Source organism: Vidua macroura, chromosome 2, assembly GCF_024509145.1.
Source record: "Vidua macroura isolate BioBank_ID:100142 chromosome 2, ASM2450914v1, whole genome shotgun sequence".
Taxonomy (NCBI): domain Eukaryota; kingdom Metazoa; phylum Chordata; class Aves; order Passeriformes; family Viduidae; genus Vidua; species Vidua macroura.
The window spans coordinates 13,934,347-13,958,281 of NC_071572.1; positions in this window are offsets into that span (position 1 = coordinate 13,934,347).

A 23,935-nucleotide genomic window follows, 5' to 3' on the forward strand; every position below is an offset into this window, starting at 1 on the left:
AATGTGGGTCAGTGGGACAAAGTGCCTGAGCTGTTCTGAGTGCTTTGGATGTTTCATGGCTTCAGGGACTCTGTGGTACCAATGCTCAGTGTACTCCTTGTGGCCCACATGTGTTTTACTGATGGAAATTGGAATTCGCCCTGCCCCTAGCCACAGGAAAGGCCGTGATTAAAAAATGCTTCTCGGTTTGCTATTGTCAGAAGGTATAACAGTCACTGAGCCACTTTATCAAATTGTAGTCATATGACTGACTGCAGGTGTAAATAGGGAGGGTGCAAGTAAGAAGAAAAGAATTTACTTCCATCTTGAATTATGTATAAAGTAATTTAATGAAGCCAAGTTGCAGAATTGGCTGATTTGTGTGCTGGAAGATATAAATCCAGGCACAAATAATGGAGAATGGATACTGAAATATCCTTGGAATTAGGCTCTATAAAAAGGCCTTTTTATTTACTTCTTTTTCTCCTTTGGAAAAAAATATTTTTTTTTCTCTGCTGTATGTAAATGCAAAAATGTATATTTACTTTGCTTTCATTGATGTCAGTTCTTGAGGAGGGGAATATGAATTTTGAACCTATTTTGAACTTTGTGTGTTGGTAATTTACTGAAGAAGGTGAACTGTTAAAAAGCTTTCATGTTCCATTATTATGGGCCCTTGAAGTCAGAAGTCTTCACAGCAGCATGCTGAGAATGTCAGAAGGAATCTGTCCTTTAGTCCTTTCCCTGGTTAAATAGCTGTGGTGTTCAGGAAAATGCAATCTGAAGACTGGCTAAGGAAATTACAAAACAAACAAGCAGGAGCTTCAGTTTTAAGTACGAATGGTGCTTGGAACACCAAGGATTTGCAACAGGAAAGAGAAATAAGGCTAATAAGTGGTAAGATTATGCATCAGCATTCAATTAAAAACAAAGCTGAAATTCAATAAATGTAATCCTAATATGTCAAGAAGAACAAATATTTGGGACTTAGTTGTAGCTGGGTTCAGGAGTAGAACTTCAGCTTTGAACTAGAAGGTCGCTTGTCAATACCAAGCACATGTAAACAAACTATTATTCTCTTAAGAAAAATTACCAGTGCCTTATTGCTGTGAGGTACATTATTTAGTCTTCCCACCTGAAGACCAGACCAGACTAGCTAGAGCCAGGCCAGTATTTCTAATGGGCAGAAACATTTCTTGTCACTCGTGGAGTTTTATTTTCACACTTTCACTCTTACAGAAGAAAGTAAGTGAAACATAATTTCCCCATAAGAGGGAGTGATTCTAAAGGAGTAAAGTGAGGAAGCAGTGAAGGAAGCTTCAAGTGACTGTGAGACAGGCAAAGCATTTAACGTTGTCTGTAAATTCAGGTCAAAAGATTGGTGCATAGTGATATGGACAGGTTGGGACAAAATGGAGTGCATGCTGCGTTGAAAGTCAAAGATGCAGTGAGAACACTGCCAACTTATGTTAACTAGATACAACATACATTACTGGATGTGTTTTGTCCTTCCTTTCCTTCATCCCAGCCCCGTGTTTGTTAGAAGCCTCTGGTGCCTGAAAGTTGGTCTGTGTGCAGTATCACAGAAGGAAGAAGTAGACTTAAAAGCTCTCCAGTGGGAACAGGTTTCAGGACTGTGATGAGAAATGCAGGGTGATGTAATACTTTGGTGAGTTCAGACCTAGTGCAACACCTTCCATCCTGGGAAACACAAGGACAGTGGTGTTTCCCCTGAGTGTGTCAGAGGGGCCCTCTGAGCAAGACAGTAGCAGTAGGAATGTGCTATGGGACACAACTGCAAATGCAAAGAAAATCTCTTTGTAATTCTGCCATGTGCTGTCATTTTGCATATGTTAGGAATGTTTCTTTCTGTCCTTCATGTTTCACCTCTCTCTTGCACACAAGCCCAGGATTAGCCAGCTGCCCTGACTGACAGGGTATTTCCTCTATTGAGTCACAGCCATGCTAACAGCAGGTCTGAGATCTGAGGACAAACCTTGGCAGCTGCTTGGGAATACAAACAGAAGAAAGGTGTGGGGATTCTTTCCCGGGTCAAATGAATTTCCAAGAAGTTGCTATGAATCCATTTACACCTACCTTATAGATATGCATTTCACCATTTGTATTTTTGAAATATTGACACTGAATTTTTGGCCAGGGAAGCATCTGTGAACAAACTTTGACATTCCATGAATGTGTCATAACAATTATTCTGTAAGAGGCCTGTATTTAAGCCTCATAATTGCTCAGATGCTAAAGGCCACAAGAGCTGAAACACTAAATTTCTGCCATAATTCTGAACTGACTGACTAGATAAATCATGTAGTACTGTTTCTACTCCAGAATCAGATGTCTTCCAGGTCTACAGACAGTTTTGTCAAATAGTGCATCAACATTTCCTCCATAAATAGTCATAAAAATGATGGCAGGGATATGGAAAATATTTTTTTCTTCTCATAGACATTCCTGTAATTAAATATTGTTTGCAAATTAAACTTAGAGTTGTTGAGGAGTTTTAACTTACAGGCAACCACTTCCAATAACTTTAAAAAGGCTGGAAGGGATAAAAAAAAAAAAGATTTATAGCTTCCCCTTTAAGTGATTACACAGAAATCTGTGTTTCTAGAGGTAAAGCTGTTTATTTCTGTGGTGTGTGAGCTTTAGCTGACATATGTGGGACATGCATGTGAATGCCTGCACAGCCATTGATTGTGACACCATTGCAGAGACAAAATAATCCAGTGACAGCTAGGTATCTGGAAACAAGAGTCTCGAAGATGAAGCTTTGATACCAGTGACAGAAGGATGTCAATGGATTCTAAGTAGTCCCAGAAGACTTGTCAGATGTGCCACATTAAAATTAAAATTTAGTGAATGAGGATAAAACTTTAATGTAGCTTCAATGCCCTGACCTAGATAAAGTTTTTCATTTTTGATTTATAACTGGGTAGAGAATTTTAATCTGCATTAAAAAGACATTTTTTTTCCATTTCTGTGAAAAGAAGCATCTTCTTTAAATACTGAGACTCTTAGACCAAACTCTCATAATGTAACAGTGGCACCAAACTTATTGCACCTCAACATTGAGTTCAAAATTTGACATATCCTCTGGACTCTCCCATTCTAAACTTGGTTGTTTGCTCTCTCTTTCTCTGCACAAAACTGATCGTGAATAGATGCTCTTTAGGATGCCTAACAACTGCTGTGATTCTTGGTCTTAAATGGGGTTCTTGCTTGCTTATATGAGCACTCAATTTTCCCTCAAGCTCTTGCCTCTCTTCTGCTATTGTCTTCTACAATATCACCTTGCCAGGAGGTACCTGCAGATACCCCCGATCTAATTAAAGGCCTGCCAATTACACACCAAGCATTCCAGGTTTTACAAAGTCCCTCAAGCCTCCGCCTAATGAAATGGATTCTATTTGAGCAGTGTCTTCCTCTAGACTGGAGCGAGGCTGTTCTCGTTTCCTCGCAGAGCAGAGCCGGGGCTGGGTGGCGCAGGATGCGCAAAGCCGCCGGCACCACGTCCGCAGTCAGGGCTGCTGCGCCCTGCCCCGGGCTGCGGGCGGCGTGAGGAGCTGCCCGGAGCTCCTGGACAACTCAGGCTGGACACACGGGGTGGCAGGAATGGGACAGCTAAAGTGCTGCATTGCCCTCTAGTGACAGGCTCCTAATTAGCTTGTTTCCACCTCACCTTTCCAAGTTGTGCCAGATGTCGCCTCCGCTGGATTTCTGCACATCCAGGCAGGGGTAGCACAGCGGTGCAGAGTAAAGACCTGCCTCTGGAAATGGACTCCAGGAGTCCCTAAGATGAGGTTTAGTTGTGTGGAGACACTGAAAAAAAAACCCTCTGGCCCATCTTTAGTTTTGTATTATTGGTTTCCAGACCAAAGAAGCATTGATTTCCTACCTGCCAACATCACACATTCAGGCTGCCAGGAAGAAGGGGATTTGCCTCATCTGTGCCCATCCTGCCATTAATGCATATTTTTGAAAACAAAAGTGAGCTTCCAGTTAAAGCCTAGACAACAGCAGCTACATTTCTCACCTGCAGAATCATAGATAAGAACTGAAAATATTTTCAGATTTTGGTGGTATGGCAAATAACAACTCTTTTTTCTTTTTGCTAATAAAAATTGAGGCAATTGGATCTGAGATCACTAGAGATAAAACAATATCTAGTAGCAAGAAGGGATTTATAGCTTTACATATAGAGGAAAAAAGCAATTTAAAGGGGCCATCAAGCCAAGGTTTTTATGAAATCAGTGAAGTTACATTAAAAAAAAAAGAAACAGCTTATTTTCTGCTTACTTTCATAATGTCTTTGAATTTGGACATTTCTTGGCAGCTTCTTAAGCTATATGATATAATTCCAAACAATTAGACAGCAGGTCAAAGGAAAGAGATTGATTTTATGATGATTTTTTTGAAGGTTATACATCTATTTTTATTCCAAACTGGCACAAAGTCACAGCGTTATAATTCTGTTAGGTGAAAATGTTTGAATCAAAATGTCAGTTTTCAAATTGAGAAAGTGGTTTGATTCCTTTTTCTCTTCCTTGTTTTCTTTTTGAAATTGTCATGGACCCTCCTTAAAATGTCATTGAAATAAATGCTTCTCTGCAAAACATTTTAGACCTACCAAAAAATAGTCTGATTGATTTTAATCTACATGATTTTAATCTACAGGCTATGTCTCTGTTCAAAAATCCTGTTAAAGAAAATGCTCATTTTGTAATTACTGTTTACATTTTCTGCTTTATGGCTATTTCTTTTTCTCATTCTTTCCCGATTTGTGCCTGAAATTTCAAAAATTGAGTTCTCCACACTTCGGGAGAGCACAAAACCAATTCAATCATAGTCCCATTACAGTCAGTGGCAAATAAATGATTCATTGGATCACAAATTTCAGCCATAATGGTACCCCAAAGGTCATTAAATCTTCTGTCCATTATTTGTATTTGAGTGATGCTGTCCTGAACCCCTCCTGTAGGTGATTTTCTCTTACCTTCTCTTATGGCACAGCAGCTCAAACAGACCTTGTTTCTTTCTTAGCAATGAGCTACTTCCCAGTGTGCAAAGCTGAACCTTCTTTCAGACAAACTACCTGGGGGAAGGACCTCTACCAAAGAATAAAATTTTTGGTTTATCCATCCTTCCAGTATCAAAACTGGAGGAGGAGCTTTTTGAGGTACCCTGCTTATGACTGAGATGGAAAGGAGTGAATGTGACAAACTCAGGACATCGACCAGTTCAGTTGCACAAAAAAGCAAGAAAAGAGTAACACCCATGTGCCAGCTCTGCCTTTCACCTATGGCTTTGTCTGTCCTTTCTAGTTTTACTGGTTGCAGAAAGCACTTCTCTAAACTTGTGGAGGTGATGCTCAACTGTTTCAGGCCAAAGTTATGGGAAACCAAGTGGTTTTATGTTTTAGTTAGAGGACACAGAATTTTAAAGATGTTTCTATTGCTTGTGTATTTCTCTTGGTCATTTTTTTCCTAAGTTTAAAATAATACATTTAATTGGATGAAATAATCATTCAGTCCAGATTTGTGTATTATATATTTTTTATATATCTGTGATATGTTAAAGATAAATAGAAAAGTACCTGAGGTTGGGGAAATTCTTCTAGAACAAGACTATTTTCAGCAGGCTTCAGTTTTTCCTTAGAAGACTATTGGGACACTGAGACCATTTAGCCTGTGCTCACATTTAGCCCCATCTGAAGTACTGTTTTAAACAACTGGCATTGTCTTTCCAATAATTTCTTCACTCTGTTGCTCTTTACCTGTATGCTATGGTTCTCCATTGACAGTACTGAAAAACAATCAAAAACCTCTTTTTCCAATATCTATCTCAGCACACTCAGACAAACTTCTGCTTCAATTTCTTTGTGGTTAAAGTCTTCTTTTAATGTGCAAGGATTAAGCCTTGTAAAGTCAAAATCAGAAAGAGGAACAGGTTAGCACATGTGTTGGCTGTGGATATTGCCATATCAGTGTGTATAGTATATTTGCATCAGACCATCCCCTTCACAACACCCCAAGGAAAGGGGGCAGTGTGTGAAAGCAAGGGATGCCCATTCAGCAGCAGTGCAATTCATAATGACTGAGAGGGTTGGGGTTGATCCATCTAGAGAAAAGAAGGCTCCAGGGACAAGGGGCAATGGTTTTAAACTGAAAGAGGGTTTAGATTAGATATTAGGAAGAAATTCTTTACTGTGAGTGTGCTGAGGCACAGGAATGCATTGCCCATAGAAGTGCCCAATCCCTGGCAGTGTTCAAGGTTAGATTAGATGGAGTTCTGAGAAATCTGGTCTAGTGGAAGGTGTCCCTGTCCATGGCAGGGAGATTGGAACTAGGTGATGTTTAAGGTGCTTTTCAACCCAAACCATTCTATGATTCTGTTATAAAGCATGCCCACCTTGCGCTGATGGGTAGTGAACACGTATGTTATGCTGAGGCTGTGACTCACTCTTCTTTACAAGCAGCATGTAGTTTAAAGCTAACTCAGACTTGCTCACAGTGCAGTGAAAAACCTAGAGACTGCAAAGGAGTCGCCCTAGGGAGACTCTGGTCAGAGAAGTGGAAAAATATGTGAGGAACTGCAGTCCTAATGCCTACACAATATAGGTTAATAAAGTATAGGTTACCACTTATCCTACACAAGTGGTTAGCACTATTACCTGTACTAACTCTTCTGTGTGGAGGAAATAGTCAAGTCCTTATTCTGTTTTCATTTGGTCCTTATTGAGGGCTTTAAAGCTTTGTTTAACTCTAAGGGTGGGGTAAGCCAAGTCTCAGCTCTCCCTGTTTCCAACCAAGCACTACTTTTTTTCCTCCATCAGTGCAAAACCTCAGCTTATTAGGAAGGTCTCTCTTGCAGCAGTGTCTGAATGTACAAATTTGATCACAATCACAGCTGGAGTGGCTTAGAGTGGAGACAGGTCATGCTGGGATCTTTCACTTTGGCACCAATTAAATTCTTCTATGAAAGCAGAGGAGGAAGTATGAGTTTGCGTTTTAAAGTCAATAGAAGCTGCAGAGCACAGAGCAACTTGTCTTTTCGTATGCTGCTCTTTGTAGATAAAATATTGTTAAGAAGTGAAACTCATGCCTAGCCCTAGGGCTTAGTTGCCTATCTGTACTGTCAAATCTGTCCAACTAGGACAAAAACATCTGAAAATAAGGCCTAAGAATATTTTGAAGAATGTGCTGTTAGGGTAAGCCATAGCAAGTCTTTGTTATGATTGAACTGGAATATCTTAATATGCAATGCTTTAAAACAGTAAAATGAGGTGTACTTTATGGCCTTTTTAAACAACTTTGCTGCTTAAGGTGATTCAAAGACCGTACTGGACCTCAGTGAGCCTTGGCATTATGACCCTTGAAACTTCCAAAAAATGTTAGAAATGCAATGATGCAGAAATACTAATGAGTTGGTGGTGAACTTGCTCAAGAATTTGTTGATTCAGCCCCTTACAGCTTTCATAGCTTTAATTATAAAACAGCTAACCTGTTAAAATTTTTACTCAAAGTTAATAGATGCTGAAGCCTTGTTTGTCATTTCCTTTCTTTTTGCTCACAAACACAGGCAAATTTGGCCTGCTTTGGCTGTGGTTGTGCTTTGAATTCTTAGGTTCATTCCAAACCTCAAGAAAAGCTAATAATTAAAATATAATCTATTTTAAGTTCAAAACAAGAAGCCCTTACTTTTAGATCTAAAATAAAAACTTAAGTGTTTTTGCATGATTGAGAATTTGCAATACTGTATGAGATCACAATAGTTACCACTTAATTTTCTGCATTGACATGGAAAACTGTGATGTTTAAAATAATCTTGCTCCCAAATTACTGACTAGTTTCAGATCAAGAGAAGAAATCTGACTGTTCATCTGGTTGTTTCACAGAACTTGGCCTAATTTGCTTTTTACAGGTAGAGAATGTTGCTTTAAGGGCAAGTACAGACAGTGCAATACATAGTCAAGTGGCATTTTGCCTGGATTAGATTTTGGTTAGTCCAGAGTTTTTCTGCCCCAGAGTATGAAAGTGAAGTGTGAGCTCGCATGTGTGATATTTACACCACCTGAAGTTAGAATTAGTGGATATTTGCTCTAGAAGTATTTGCTCACAGTGGAGAATTGATGGAACAACATATGACTCATTTGGTCAATCATAGCCAATACAACTAAAACGATAAATACTGAGGACTTCGTAGAATAGCTTGTGATGCATCTGGAGACAATTTCCCTCCTAAGTAATTGTCAGGGTAATTGTATTGCATAATTGTTTTGGATAATTATCTGAGTAATGAACATATTTAGAGAAATTGTGGTTTTCTCTTACAATATAATGAACATAAAAGTTACCAATTAATATGATAATCTATTGGTTTTGGTCAGTGGGTAATTTATTTTAAATTACAGTGGAGGAAAAGAATGCTAATTCTCTTTTTGAATTAAACTGCAGTAGCAAATTTTGTGCACAAGTACTCACATTTGAACCATACTGCCCTGTAGTCTATTTTCTTTACCATTTAATTCTCTGTGGAAGAGTTTAAAGAAAATGGACAATTGTACTTTATGGTTAGAAGGCAGTACAATCTCTGCACTCATGTCAGCTTTATAGAGTCATGTGCTCAGCAGAGGTCCAGACTTTGTGTTTTGTCTCTCCTTTGTGTGAGGATTTTGATTTTGCTGTAATTGTTTTGGAATTAGATTGCGCTGTGGAATGAGTCATCTCCACAGACTATAGACCATGGGTGTCTTTGCAGTTTCTTTCTCAAATAATAGCTGCACTGTTTGCTTTTTTAGTTTGTATTGATTATCACTGTGAGGTGACAAGAGGTAAAGTAGCTTGCGGTGCTGCTGCCAGTTATCCTGGAGTAGCAGAGGAGGAGGAAAAGCTGGAAGCCCTGCTCTCAGACATACCAAGGTCCCCCCAAAGCTCTTCTTGATCAAGTGTACTGGGTTAAAATTGAATTCAGTGGAAGCTCAGCTGGGTAAAAAAAACCACAGGAAAAAGCCCTAGGTCTGACTTTGAAAAAGCCTTCCAAGTTTAGTCTAAAACCTCATATAAAAATGAATGTACAAGAAGCATGAAGGAAAGTAGCTGGGAAACTGTCCTGGTTTTGCACAGCTTTAAAAACATGGTGTCTTATCTAATTTTCCAATTTACTGGCAGTGGGAGACTTCTCTGCAGTGGTTCAGCTAAGTGGGTTACTCTTCTGGCATTACAAAGGCTGCTGATACACATGTCTGTACAGCATTGGGTGGAAATCCCTGCCCTCTCTGGGAGCTGCCTGGGCCTGACACCCCTTTGCTGCTTGTTGCCTGCCAGCAGAAGCTCCTGGTGCTGTGACAGCTGGTGGCTCGTGGAAATACCTTTCTTGGAGTACAATTGATCAGGATACATCCTGCCTCAGCTCTGAGCAATGGGAGAAGGGAGCACAGCTGCTGCTCTCCCCCCAGGGATGCTTACCTGCCTGGCTCAGAAGGGACCGATGCTCGGAGAATGTTGCACCCACCCCTGATGCTGCCTCCTGGACAGAACGTGCCGTGCTTCTGTTTCACGAGCACAGTGTCACTGAGGTCCCCTGTGGCTGCATGGCACAGGGATGTTCCAGATTGCAGTCACAACACAAACTAACACAAGTTAGCTGGGTGTATGTGCTCCTGGGATTTCTCATTTTTGGATGGTAATTGTTTCCTGGCTTAGTTTGATAAATTAGAAGAGGCAATCTTATGGCATTGTGTATGCTGAAGAGATAAATACAACCATTTTTCCAGTAATATGAATAACAAAATTACTATTGCCACATATTTATTTACTATTCTTTATGCTCCCTGAACAGCTAAAGTTCTCCAGAAGAAAAGGTTTTAACAGAGAAGGTAATCTAAGCATTGAGAGAAGTAATTACATTCTTCTGCGTTACTGCTAAGCTAAGCAGGTTTTAATTGTGTTTGATTCTTTTAAATTTGCAATGAATTGAGAGTATTGATTCCCTCTTTTTTTAAGTATGTATTTGTATGTGGGTATTTTTATATCACCTGGTAGAAGTTTATTTTTCTACACAAGCTAAAATCAACCTGTGAATTCATGGAAGTTTAATACATTGACAATTTAATTCAGTTAATGTGCACTCAGAGTTCCTCATGCTTTGATCCCTGCTGGCATCCTCTATTTCTAATAGTAGGGCAGTTGAGTGAGCTATTGATGAATGATGGCCACAGTGGGACATCTGAGGATTTATATATCAAATCCCTACTTTAGTTTCTGGCTCAGTTCTTAACAGGGTTGTTACACATCTCAGAAACAGAATATGATTTTGAACCAATGGAGGCCTGTTAATGCTTGATCCTCAGAAAAAGTTGTGGAAACACAACTACCAGAATGGAAATCAAAGGAGTAAAGTACCAAAGAGCTTTCTAGTGCATATTTTAGAGAAAAATATGAGTATCCAGGGATGTGAAGGAGGAAAGCTGAGAGAAATGTAATGTGTCCATGTAATGCCTATTTACAAATATCTAACATTCACATAATGCTACCAGGGAACTATAACTGAAATACACTACCCTCTGTAATATTGTTTTGGACAATGCTTCAAGGTACTGGGGAAAACATAAATAGTTATTGGATGGAAGGGCTAGGGAGCAGTGTTCTGACCTTTCTTCTGAAAGCAGAGCTATCCCTCCACACCTCCACACCCAGGTATCCCAGAATCATACAGTTATAGTCATAGGACTTTTAAGAGGGCTTCAGAACCCAGCTGGAGGAAGCCATTTGAGCTTTTTCAGAGCCTTTTTCACCTCAGAGAAGTTGTATGAGGCAGAGAATAAACTAATGTCTTTTGAATTCCAGCACTCTGTTGTGTATAATGAGGATCTTGACTGCTTGATAGCTCTTTCAGAGGGAGCCAGTGTCTCTGGAAATGCTACAGTGACTACTAAAAGCTGGGGGTTACTGAGAGGATTGAGAGGCTTTGACAAAAGTGGCTTTCTTCAAGTTCCAAGGAACTGGTACTGAATTCCCAGAGATACCAGCTCCTGTCTTCTTTTTCCCCTGAGAAAGACAAATCATATGCATGACCCTTCCCCTTCCTGTAAAAAGTACACAAAAAAATAATTGGATTGACAATGTGGTATTCCTTCCTTCCTGCGCTGATAGGATAATACAAAACCATCAGAAGCATTCTGATAACATTCAGTAAAGGTAATTTAATAGTAATTGAGTTCTTGAAAGTTCTCATCAGGATGCTAAAAGCAAGCATCTGTGTAATATAAGCATAGTCAGCATCACAGTGGTGCATGGGGAACAGATGCTGAAGCTGCCTGTTCTTCATACAAGCAAGACTACTTCTTTTGCTTCGTAGTGACTTAATGCAAATATATTTGGAAGTGTTGCACTGGGGAAAGAAGAGGGAGAGACAAATGTTCACATTGTTTTCTTTGCCAGAAACCTAATGGTGTATGCGCAGCTGTATGTATTCTTAGTATATACTAGGCCTGATCAAAAGGTATTGTACTCCCTCTAGCTTTAATTCAACTGCTTTATGTTGTGCTGCTGGTATTGTTCCAGTTCATCATATGCTTAGATGACTCATAGCGAATGCATTGTGGTATTTACCATAATGTTTTCCTCTTTTTAAATTAGTCTGCAGTGTATGATGTGAAATACAATTCACAATTAGCATTTCAGCACTATTAAATTCAGCTTGAAGTGTTTTGATGGAAACAGAAATCTTTTTATTCTTCACATTTCTCTAAACAAAGCAAGTGTATCAATTGCTAATAGTGTACATTATACAGAATTGAGCGGTGCCTTTCAAATAAAATAATATTTAAGGATTGTTTTTTCATAAGCCACTAGGAGTCAAAGTACCCAGTCTCACCTCTTCCAATAGTATTTAGCTATAACAAGTTTGATATGGTTTTGGGTTATCCCCATCACTTTTGTTGGAAATGTTTGCTCATAACCTACAGGAATCTGACAACAGGAAACTAAGCAGGCTGGCTGATGTGGTGCAGGATTGTTTTGGTGAGTGAGATAGTCCAAGTTGTTGGCATCTCCATGTTGATTGTGGGCCCCTTCCATGTTTGGCACTTAAAAGGATGATCGCTGACAGGGCCTTAAGGGCAGAAATCCCAGCTGCAGAAGCTGAAGAGAAGCTCATAGGACATTTTCATTCTAAAGGGATGCAAACCATGTTGAAAAAAAAAGGAGGCATGGCTCTGAAAAATTGCTACAAGTAGAAGAAATGGAGGAGATGCATGGGACAATAAAAAAAAGAAAAATAAAGTAGAGAAGGGGTTCAGAGGAAACAATGAGAAGGGGGAAAAGAACAATTATCTAATTGATCATCGCTCAAAAACAACATGGAAGTCAGATGGGGGGACACTGGGGGTCATGGAATGAAGGGCAGAGGTCAGCAGGACATTGCTCCCCTCGTTAGCAGTGTGTTCATGCAGCATGAGCAGCAGTGCTGCCAGGGCTGTCTGATGATCACACATGCTGCATAGGGAGTCTCTCTCCCACCTAACACTGCCTGTGCATACACAGTAGGTACAATGCCTTGTGCAAGTTTTGGACCAGCCAAGCCTATGTTTATCTTCTTGTGAAATTTGCAAAGTATTAAATCCCAGTATATCTTTTAGTCATCTGCAGAGCAAAAATACAAAGTATAACAGGCAGACTGCAGGCTATTCAGTTGAGCTGTGTCTGCCATCTGGACTAGGGGTTCTTGCTTCAAGCCAAGATCCCTCTACCTGTGACGGTTTCAATCAAGCAGTGCTCAAAACCATGCTGATTGAGTTTTCACAGCTTCCAGAAAAATTTGTTCTACTGGTTTAACCAATATAAAAAAAACTTCTCAAAGCTCTTTGCTACAATCTAGGTTTTCATATTTCTTCTGATTGACAAAGAACATATTTTCTTTTGTGCCTTGCAAGCACTCTTCCCCAGATAAAACAATTCCAAATTTCAATGTTTTTTCCAGAGATAAAATCTCTTTCACCTTATTCAGGGTTTTCCTTGGTGTCCTCTTTTGATTGCCTGCATCCTTATTGAAAGGATACGCAACACCTGACACATCAGATCTGCTAAGACTCCAGGGCTGGTGAAGAAAGTAGGAAAGAGGATTATTTTGTACCACTTAGAGATTAAACTCCTGTTTGTATAAGGAGTATAAGCTCCTAGCATAAGGGGCATTAATTTCCACAGCAGTAGATCAGTGCTGAGTCATTTTCTGTTTGCCTCCTCCAGATCTTTTCCAGCATGGCTGCTGCCATGGTTAGCTGTTTCCCATGTTGTATTTGTGTACACTAATCTAGAGCTAGAATTTACACTTAGTGAATTGCATTTTTCCAGACTGTTTCTCCAGTTAGTCAAGAACATCTTGCATTTAATGTCTCCCAGTATTTTCAGTCCTGCACATCCCATTATCTAGCAAACCATGACTTCTGTTATGCTTGGGTTATCAAGGAAGTGTTAAGTGTACAAGGCTTCATTATTACTGACCACTGAGTAACCCTACTAGAAAATTAATTCACTTGTTCTAAGACCTCTCTCAACCCAAATGGAGAAAGAAGATTCACTTTTGATCCTAATTAAAGCAATAATGTAATTGCATGCAAGAAAAACTGTAATAAAGGGAAGGAGAGAATAAAAAACTGAAAATTATTGTCTAAGTGGTAACATGCAGTAGTATGTGCTTTCCAGTAGTTTTAGCAGAAAAATAGCTTGTGATTATCTTCTATATTTTCTTTTTTTCATTTGTTTTTTTTTTAATTTCCTTTTTTTTAAATTTGTTTTTAATTTTTCCTTTTGACTTTGACTATAATGTTATATGTTTCCTATCATACAATTCAGTCAGAAGGAACTGACAGACTTACGGATTCCAAAACCAGCAAAATCTTTCCCAGCTCTAACTTTGGACTAATAATTGACAAGCCCTGAATGGAATCCTCAAATCCTCAAATCATAAAATCATGGATTGGTTCTACCCCCCTGCCATGGGCACCTTCCACTAGACCAGGTTGCTTAGAGTCTTATCCAACCTGGCCTTGGGCGCTTCCAGGGATGGGGCATCCACAATTTCTCTGGGCAACCTGTGCCAGTGTCTCACCACCCTGACAGTGCAGAATTTTTTCCTAATTTTCAACCTGGACCTGTTCTCTTTCAGTTTAAAACCACTCCCCCTTGTCCTATCTCTACCTGTTCCTGTGAAAAGTCCCTCTCTGGCTCTCTTGTAGCCCCTTTAGGTACCAGGAGGCTGCTGGAAAATGTTACTGGAGCCTTCTCTTCTCTAGGCTGAAGAGCCCCAGCTCCCTCAGTCTGTCTTCTGATCATCTTCTTGGCCCTCCTCTGGGCTTGCTCCAACACGTCCATATCCTTCTGACGTTAGGGACTCCAGAGCTGGGTACAGCACTGCAGGTGGGTCTCACCAGATTGGAACAGAGGGGCAGAGCCTCCTCCCTGGCCCTGCTGCCCACAGGGCTTTGGATGTAACCCAGGACACTGTTGGCTTTCTGGGCTGTGAGTGCACACTGAGGCCTCACATCCAGCTTCTCAACCACCAGCACCCTCAAGTCCTTCTCCCCTGGTCTGTTCTCAGTCCATTCTCTGCCCACCCTGTGTTTGTGCTTGGGATTGTTCTGACCCAGGTGCAGGACCTTGCACTTGGCTTCATGAGGTTCACATGGGCCCACCTCTCACGCCTGTAGAGGTCCCTCTGGATGACATCCCTTCCCTCCAGCATTGCGACCTCCACACAGCTTGGGATTGTTGGCAGACTTGCTGAGGTTGCATTCAACCCCCCTGTCCATGTTACTAATGAAGATATTAGTGCTGATCCCAATACTGTCCCTTGAAGAAAACCACTTGTCACTGGTCTCCACTTGAACATAGAGCCATTGACACAACTTTTTGAGTGTCATCATTCAGCAAATTTCTTTTCCACTGAGTGGTCCATTATCATGTTTTTGCAGATTGGAAATGTGAGTTTCTGCAAAGTACTTTTTGAGGTCCTGCAACCAGGTAAATTCAGTGATAAAGTTAATTTCATCCATTTATGAGATTGACTTGGAGCCTGAATTCAGTAGAAAGACACCACAATAAATGAATTACCACAATTAGTATGATAATTAAAACACTATGATAACTCAAACATAAAGTCTCAAAAGCAGATACCACAGAACTGAAGCACTGAAAACATCAAGTGGCTCAGAAAACAGATAATAAATTAAAATTAACGTAATTGAAGAACTAGGTATAGTAAATAGTATCTTGAGAAATAATGAATTTTCTTTACTTTAAATTTTATGACATAAATCCAAATGTGATGCAGTTCAGAGCATCTTTGAGGTATATAGGCTCCATACTTGATTTTGTTTTATATTCAACCCTCTTAGAGGATTCTTGGAGTGTGCTTAATATATTATGGATATTTTCCACATAATGGATAAAGCCTGTGTTTAGTGCCCTGTGGGCTAAGAACCTCCAAGGATCTGGCCAAGGAAAGAATTTGCCCTTTTTGTTTGATAATTGTATAATCTGATAGAATGAGAGGCCTATACAAACTCAGCTTAAGAAAAAAATATTAGTAGTAGTAGTAAATACCAAGTTACTAGTAGCATAAACAGAATGAGGTAGTTCTCTAGGTCTCAAAAATAGAAATATATCAACAAATTGACAAGCAAACAACCAGTGAACTTATATTACTGTTCCAGTCACCTTGTTATTGCACCCTTACTGTTCTTCTGGTAATGTCCTGTGTAGCTTTTCTTCCTTGTCATTGTCCTGCAGAGTCAGATAGTCTTTAGTGCAGGATCTCTTTAATGTATTCTAAGGCTTCAGAAATCAGGTGCTTTCATCCATGCTAATGATTTGGCCTCCATTTATCAGTGTGGAGAGAGTGTGGCACCTCTGCAGAGCAATTTTAGGGCACATAAGATAAATGAATTGCTGCCTGGAGTTGTGTGTGGCTTTCCCATCCCCTTTTCCAGGTTAAGGGAGACTGAGTGCATGCCTCTGATCTCCACCTCATCCTGCAAGCTGTTCACCTTTCTCTGTTTAGCAGCACTCAGCATTCATGTCAGCTGATTCTGAGATCCCTTCTAGTTTTAAAGCCTGCTAAATGACTGCACTGGCCTCATGCTGAAGAGTGGGGGTGAAAAAAAAAAAAAAAAAAAAAAAAGAAACTATACTCCAGAGTAGTAAACAATATATATAAAGTAAGAGTAAAGAGACCAAAGAATAAAATGTATTCCCTCAGCTCTGAGACAGCATTTCATTTGAGGCATTAATTTTCCAGAATTATCTAAGCTGATACTTACACTGTCATTTGCAAAATGGCTTTGCTATTACAGTAATTTCAGTGGAGAGAGGCATTAGTCTGTCTTATAATCTTCATACTCTGTATGCGTGAGCATTACAGAGCACGTAGGTGAATAGGGGAGCTATTAAATATTCTTTCTGATATAAATCAAATAAAAATTAAAACCTGAGGTAAGAGTTTTTCTTTGCTTGAGCACTCCAGGTCCCTGGGGCTGAGTGCCTCCAGTTATATTTTTTTCTGCTGGAACTTGGCTTGGGAAAACTTTATCTTTCACCTTAGCATTTTTTGCCTCCTAGAGGAAAGGAGGCATCCTACTACCCAGTACGCATGAAGCATGTTTTCTATCCATCCTCCAAAGCAGTGAGGTTGTCAGGGTTTGGGTTTGTCCCACAGCTGCTAAAGAAAAATTTGCTTGTAGCAAATCCTTTGGAGTGACCCCCTTTTCCCCCTCTACTCCTGCAAAGCCCCCAGTCCATTTTCTTTGGCTTCCTCATCTGTGTTCACCTTTATCAGGATACTAAACAACATACTGTATTTCAGCTATGACTTCTTCAAGCAACATTTTATGACAGTCTGAAGTAGAACCATTTCCTTCATTTTACTGGATTGTAATTTTTAATATTGGGTGGCTAAGTGCACATAATTCAGCACATAATAAATTTTCTAATTTTGAGATTAATCAGCTTCATGGCTCATATTTTTTAGACTTCTTCTTAGTGTTTGAACTAATTTTTCACATGTGAATAAAGGCTAAGTGCACGGTCTTTATGTTTTGAGCCATTGCTTGTTTTAATCTCTTTCTGAAAGTGATTTTTTTCCATTTTTTGCTGCTTGATACAAAACTTAATGTAATTAGAGACTCTGCAGAATTTTAGTTCCCCAAACTGATTTCTGAAAAAAGACTTGTCTGCAAGATATAAAATACCTTGACTGTTTTTCTTCTTATTTTGCCTGGTTTGTAGTCATTACACTTAAAGTCTTGGTGCATACTCCGACATTTTCCTTCCCATAATGTATTGCTGCAACAGCCTCTAAGAGCATAATTTGTGTTCACATTGTAGCATATTTGTGTGAATGTTTCTCCTTCCTCTTTCTGTGTCTGCTGCCCTGGACATTTAATGGTCTTCATTCTCTAAAGTTATCTGCTTACTAGTGTTCAGTGTATGCAGTGTACACAACTCACAGTTTGCACTCAACTTCTGGCTTGTCTCCAGTACCTCCACTTTTTACTGTCTTTCAGCTCCAACAAGTTGGTTTTCACCTAAATGGATTTTGGTTTGATTTGGTTCTGATGAAATCCTCAGCTACTTAGAAGTTGTACTATGGACTGATAACATGGGCACATTATTTTCTCAGTTGTAAAAGTAAAAACTGGAGAGTTTTCCAAAATACAAGTTTCCCATTGGAAAAATAGTGTTTATTTATAAATAGTAAAATTTTGTGTGAGGCTTCACTTTCAATAAAATCTAATTAAGGCTAAATGATGAAAATGTCATTTTCAGTCTTATCCATAATGAAATTCTGTGGTTTCTTATTTCAAAATACTTCTTATTTTTACAACCTATAATTTGAGCATAACATTAAATCAAAGTCAGAACAAAAATACTCAATTTGAAGTGAACGTATTAATTTATCCAATTATTTTCCTCACAGATAAAATTCAGCTTTTCCTTTTGTTCCTATCATAATGAAAACAAGTCTGGTGTTTTCCGGTAGAGCAGAAAGTCTGTGTTCAGATCAGGATGCACTGATTTTTTTTTTTTGCTTAGCATTGGTAGGGTAATTTTATCTGTCATGCTATGTCAAGTAGATTCCACATTAAAATGGTCACTGTTCTTGGATATATATGTCAGCATTTGAAAGAGGGAGAGGTTCTGCCCAAAGCCGTAGTCTTTTCTGGATTAGTGCCTCCAGTACATGTGGTTAACCATGTACCTCAAGTGTACTGGAAGTTACTTTTGTGGGTTTTTTTCTGCTCATTATGTTCAATCTTTGGCGTCTTTTATTTATATTTTCATAGTTTATATAGATGCATTAAAGACTTTATTCAACTTTCTGTTATTTTTCTGTAATGGAAAGCAGTTTATAAGTGATTGCACCAAATTTCCATTTGGATTATTAGTGATCTCCTTAGTGAAAAAGAAATTAACATGGAAGGAGATATGTGATGATAATTAGAGAAAGTAATGTGTAGCTTGACAAAAACCACTGATTTTTTGAGACGTATTTAAATTGCAGTATTTGGAAGGTCTAAAAATGGAATAAAAAGGGGATCCATTTAGTGCAGTTAGATGACTGTGACTTCCATTGATAGTAATTGAAGGCCTGGCCCATTGAAACTACTTTTTAAAGTTTGTTGCATGACATTATGGGATATATTATGACACATCAAAAAGAAACTGATGGTCCTAGTGATGTATGGCCTTATGTTTGTCTTCATAGTTCTCTGCCTTTTCAGTTTTACATACCCACTTGAAATTTACATTTTCATTTTTGTGTAAGTCTTGCTTTTACTGAAAGATTCATAACTTCCAGTGGAAAGCAGGAATCTAGTTCTGGCCAAAATAAACCTGTAATACTAAGAAGTCAGAAATCAGTCAATGCAATGAATGCAGATGACTATGAATTTAATAAAGGAAAAAATTATAAACCCTTCACTGGAAAGATGTAAACCTACCTTTGAGAAAGGATTAAGAAAAATGCCCTTGAAAGAAGAGTCCTGTGTGGTAAACTCTGAACCAGAAGATGAGAAGATGCATAATATCTTTTGTTTTCAGTAAGTTTGTTGTTTGGTGATTTTCCATAGCTAGGCAAATTGAAAACCCTCATTCCATGATTCTAAGGCATTGAATTATGAAAGATTTTGCTAAAATTCATTCTTACAAAACACTGTAAAGATGAAGTCACTTTATTTTTACAGGCTATTTCCCACTGCTTTTATCATTAATGTTTTTAGACTGATGCCTGGAAAATGAATGTGTCAGGCTGAAACAAGAATATTAATCTTTTTTGCTTTGTCTCTCTGTTATCCTGTGCTGGTGCCCTTTTGTGAAGAGATTTGGGGACACATTCTTTTCCCCCTGATTTTTTCTCATTAATATCTTCAGTTATGAAAACTAGTAATTTCCAGAGTGCATGGTTTTGAAAAACAGAGTGGCACTGGGACAAGTGGAAGCCATTGGTAATGAAGTGTGCAGAGAACTCTGGCCATACTGCAATTGCATAGGATGGAAATTGTTGATTGACAGGAAAATAAAGCATGCTAAAGGATAGTCTGGTCTTCAAAGAAAATTATGTTTACTCAGATAAACACAATTTTCAGAACCAAGAGCAAGCAAAAACTTTTAATTTTGAACATTGATTATGGACATATTTTTTATGGTTATTTTTCACTATATTTAAACAGTTGGTGTCTTTACATTTCTGTCATCCTTTTTTGTTTTCATGTCTAAACATTTAATACAGGTGCTCTATCAAAAATTTCAAAAAATTTGCCATTGTTCTAACATGAATCATATTTTATGGGATAGAATAACTATGACTTAACTGGAAAATGAGGAATAAAACAGTCTTTTGAAAACAGCACTGCCTCTTTGTAACCTGCACTATTAAAACCAATTCCCAGAAGGTAATTTAATGACTTTTTGCTTAGATTCCTTTCACAATAGAGAAATCCATCAGATTCTGTGCAGAGATCTAGCCACTCCAGTACTTCTTGATTCAATGGTGCCATTTGCCTGTTTTACCAATCAGGAGCATAGGATGGCATTTTTCTTCTGAGGAAGTTGTATAGATATTCTCCCCTGTTTAATATTATCCTTATCCTAATATCATCAGACATCTCTGTGAGGTTCTCAAAATCCTTTTATTATTTATCATGTTCCCACTGGCCATATTGAAATTCTAGCAATCCATAATTTCTCTTGAGTCCACTGGTTCAATGCCAACATAAAATCTGAAGTCATTCCTTCTTCCTGACTCAGTGTTTGTCTGCATTCCTAGCCAATTTTTTCCAAGATCAGAGCGTGGAAAAGTTACATGACTGAAAAAGACTGTTCTTTAACATGTTTTTTCCCTAATTTTTGAAATTCAGAATGACAAAAAGAGTTGCAGAAATTCCTTTAAATAGCATTGGCACCTAACAAGGAAAGAACCAGCATCTTGTGAAAGGATGAAGGAAATTTATTACATTTACATGGTCTTTCACAATATTATCTCAGGAATTTTGAACAATAAAATTGCAAAGAATGTCTAGTTAGAGATGCAGTCCCATAGGGAATAATTCAAAGGGACATGCAAAGCAAATACCATGTAAAAATTTAAATTACAAGGTTTCTTTTCTTTATTTCCTTTTTCTTTCTTAAAGAAGTGAGAAAGTCCTTTAAAATCTTATGCTTCATTTTAGACTTCACTAGAGCATTGGCAGAGACGCAAAACTGGAAGGCCAGCCTAAGCCTTTGATTAGAGGAAGGTATTTTTCTGCGATAATACCACTGTGTATTGTGTAGAAAACTGTAGGGCTTGAAGGAAAAAATGAAGAATTTTGGAAGAAAAACCCCTGTTTTTAAACTTGAGCTAGGAATTGTGATGCCTGGTTAATTCTCTACTCATGCAATCTGCCCTGATGCATCTTCAGTGATGCAGGGCAGTTGGTAGCCATGACTTGTCTGTTTATCCCAGACTCATGGTGGACCTCATGCTGATAAACAGAGCACCTGTGATGATTACAAAACTGGCAAGAGTGGAAAATACTTGGGAATGTGGTTTGAGGCAAACCACAGACTCTGTAAGGCTGACAAATAGGACACTGCAGATTAGATAAAAATTGTACTATATAAATGTCTATTCAAATGCTTTCAGTCTTTAACAAAGTATTGAATTCAGTTTAATCTAGATTATATTTTGCTAATTATACACACACACACACACACACACACACACATATATATATATATATATATATGTATGTATATATGCACCTAAGACTTTTCAGCTTTCCTGAAAGCTGAGCCTAATTCTAAGGTGATTTAGCTTCTCTTATTTACAGGAGCTGCGCTTTTAGTTGAACTGGGTACAGACTTTTTTTCTGGAATAGAATTGTTTTCCTTGTAATTCTGCAACAATTTTCCATTAGATAGAGATCCCTTTTTTGACTGTTTCCCCCTCTCATGTGTTGTTATTTATGAGTACTGCAATGCATTAATATTTTACATTTCCCTGTTTCTGATTGTACTGTTCTTTCCTGATTGTTAACCAGAATTTACTATTAGGAACTGACAGTAGAAATTTTTGATGCCATTGTTAATATAATATTGAGAGGCTGAAGATCTGCTGATCTCTATCAAAACCTCTTATAAATTCTTTTCTTCTTCAAATTCACTTCCTCTTCTTGGCCAATTTGCAGTCCAGTGAGCCAACTTTTCAGTTATTTCATATTTCTGCACTTTAACCTTTGATGAGGTACTTGACTTAATGCTTTTTGAAGATGTAAGTACTTCATTCTATTTTTGCTGAATCCTGGAGGATTGAAAATTCTACAGAGCAAGCCAGGCTGTTTTTAACTTTTGAATAGTTTTTATTTCTATTTATACAGAGTTGCTTTTCTCAACAACACATAAATTAAAGATTTATGTATATATCACTAACAAAATTTAATTAAGTGTCATGATTAATTCTTGGGCCAATAAAACTTCCTGGAGAAGAAAAAAAAAAAACAAAAAACCTCAAACTGTGCATATCTTCTGCAGAAAAAGAAGGGCAAGAACACAGCCAGGGTGCAGAGGAGGGCACAGCTGGGATTTGCTGGAGAGGCAGCATGATGGCAGCCAAGGCTGCAGGCTCCTGGTGCCAAGCATTGGGCTCTGGGCTCTTGGCCTCTGGCTGCTGCCACGGTCCAAGTGCTCAATGGTGCAGTGGGCATGGGCATAGCTCCCCTGGGAGCTGCCTGCCTGTTGCAGTGCAAGTTCACAGGGTATTTGCTTCCTGCTGTGTGTGTGGCAACTTGCAGCAGCTGTGATTCCTAGTGGCAGGTTTACCTAAGTGGCTGGGAGACAGAGTGAAGACTCTTACAGCACAGCTGATGGATTTGAAGGTAGATTTTCTATGGTAGGGTCTCCTTGTGGCTCTGGAAGACTACAGAATCCTTTTGGAGGGCAGATCTGATTCTTCTGCCTCTTCCTGCCCCATCTAGGGCTAAAACAGCTCAAGGTAGTAGCACAGAGCTAAGGGTGGGAAGCTGATGGATTTCAGGGGAAGGTGTGCTTGTCCCTGAACTCTATTACAGAGCTCAGGGACATAGAGAGCTCAATGATAGTCACAGCCTTTAAGTTAACTCTCATACACTTAAAATCATGCTAATCTAAAACTGATATTATTTATAAATTAGTATCTTTGATCCTAAAGGTACCTGAGGCCCATCCTGCCTGTTTCCTCAAATGCCAGGTGTCAGTTCCACAGACTAATGGTCAGGCAGGAGGGAGAGCTGCTGTACTGCAGCTGGGGAGAAGGGTGATGTGACAAAGTTGGGCTATGCTCACAAAAGTGTAGAGATGGTAGAAGTGTCCATCACCGGTGCAGGTGCTTCTCTCCAAGCCTGGCCATGCAAGAATTGCACTAGACTAACAAATCACTTTCCATACTTTATGTTAATCCCATCTTTCCTGCTGCAGCTGCATGACTAGGGACTAATGTGACTTGTGGGAACTGAACTGCAACGCTCATCAGCCCTTCCTGAGAACACTGCCTTGGTCTGAGCTTGTATGTTTTAAACCAGGTCCTTGCTCTGGAAACTTGGGTGACTTCAGGATATATGTTCAAGTGTTTTGGGAATGATTTATCATTCTTTCTGGAATCAAACTGTTTTCCACCTTCCCTGAAAATATCCTAATTCAACTCTTCTGGTGAAGGATTGTGGACATAACGGCTCTCAAAGCTCTTGTCAGAAGCTTGTTCACTGTCTTACATCCCAAGACAGAACTAGAGAGATCCCAGCAGGGAGGGCTCCTGGAAGGAATGGGGAGAAGGAGGCAGAGAATAGAAAATTGAGATTGAGTAATATGATAACTGTATTTTAAGGGGATGGTTTATAGGATTTGAAATTTTGCTCATGTAACAAAAGGATTGCTAAAAGAAATTATAAATCACTATGTTTTCATTATTTGCTGTTGGTCCCACTGGCTTTTGTTGAAAGTAAATATTCATAGTTAATTTGGGTACTGGCCAAAACAATATCTTACCGCAAAGCATCATTCTTACTACAAATTTTAGAGTATTTATGGAAATGAATCAATTAGTCAGCTGGAAGAATTGAATTTCAAATGTGAAATGAGCCTGTGTTAGGTATAGCTATACATAGAAATTATGTGCACTCTGCCATAAATTATGCAGGCATTTAGCTCTGAAATGCTGAAATACACTTCATTGCATCTGGAAGATTACAATGGCCTTTCAGTTGCATGCTTTGAAAGATGGCTAATAACTCAGACCTATTCTGTGGAAAACATGGCTAGAAAGAAATGTATAAATGATGTATAAATGCCCTAAAATGAAGCTTTTGTCACTATTTTGCTATAATTAAAAAAGCTCAAAGTTTACAATAAGAAGACCTAGGAAGGTAAATCTTCAC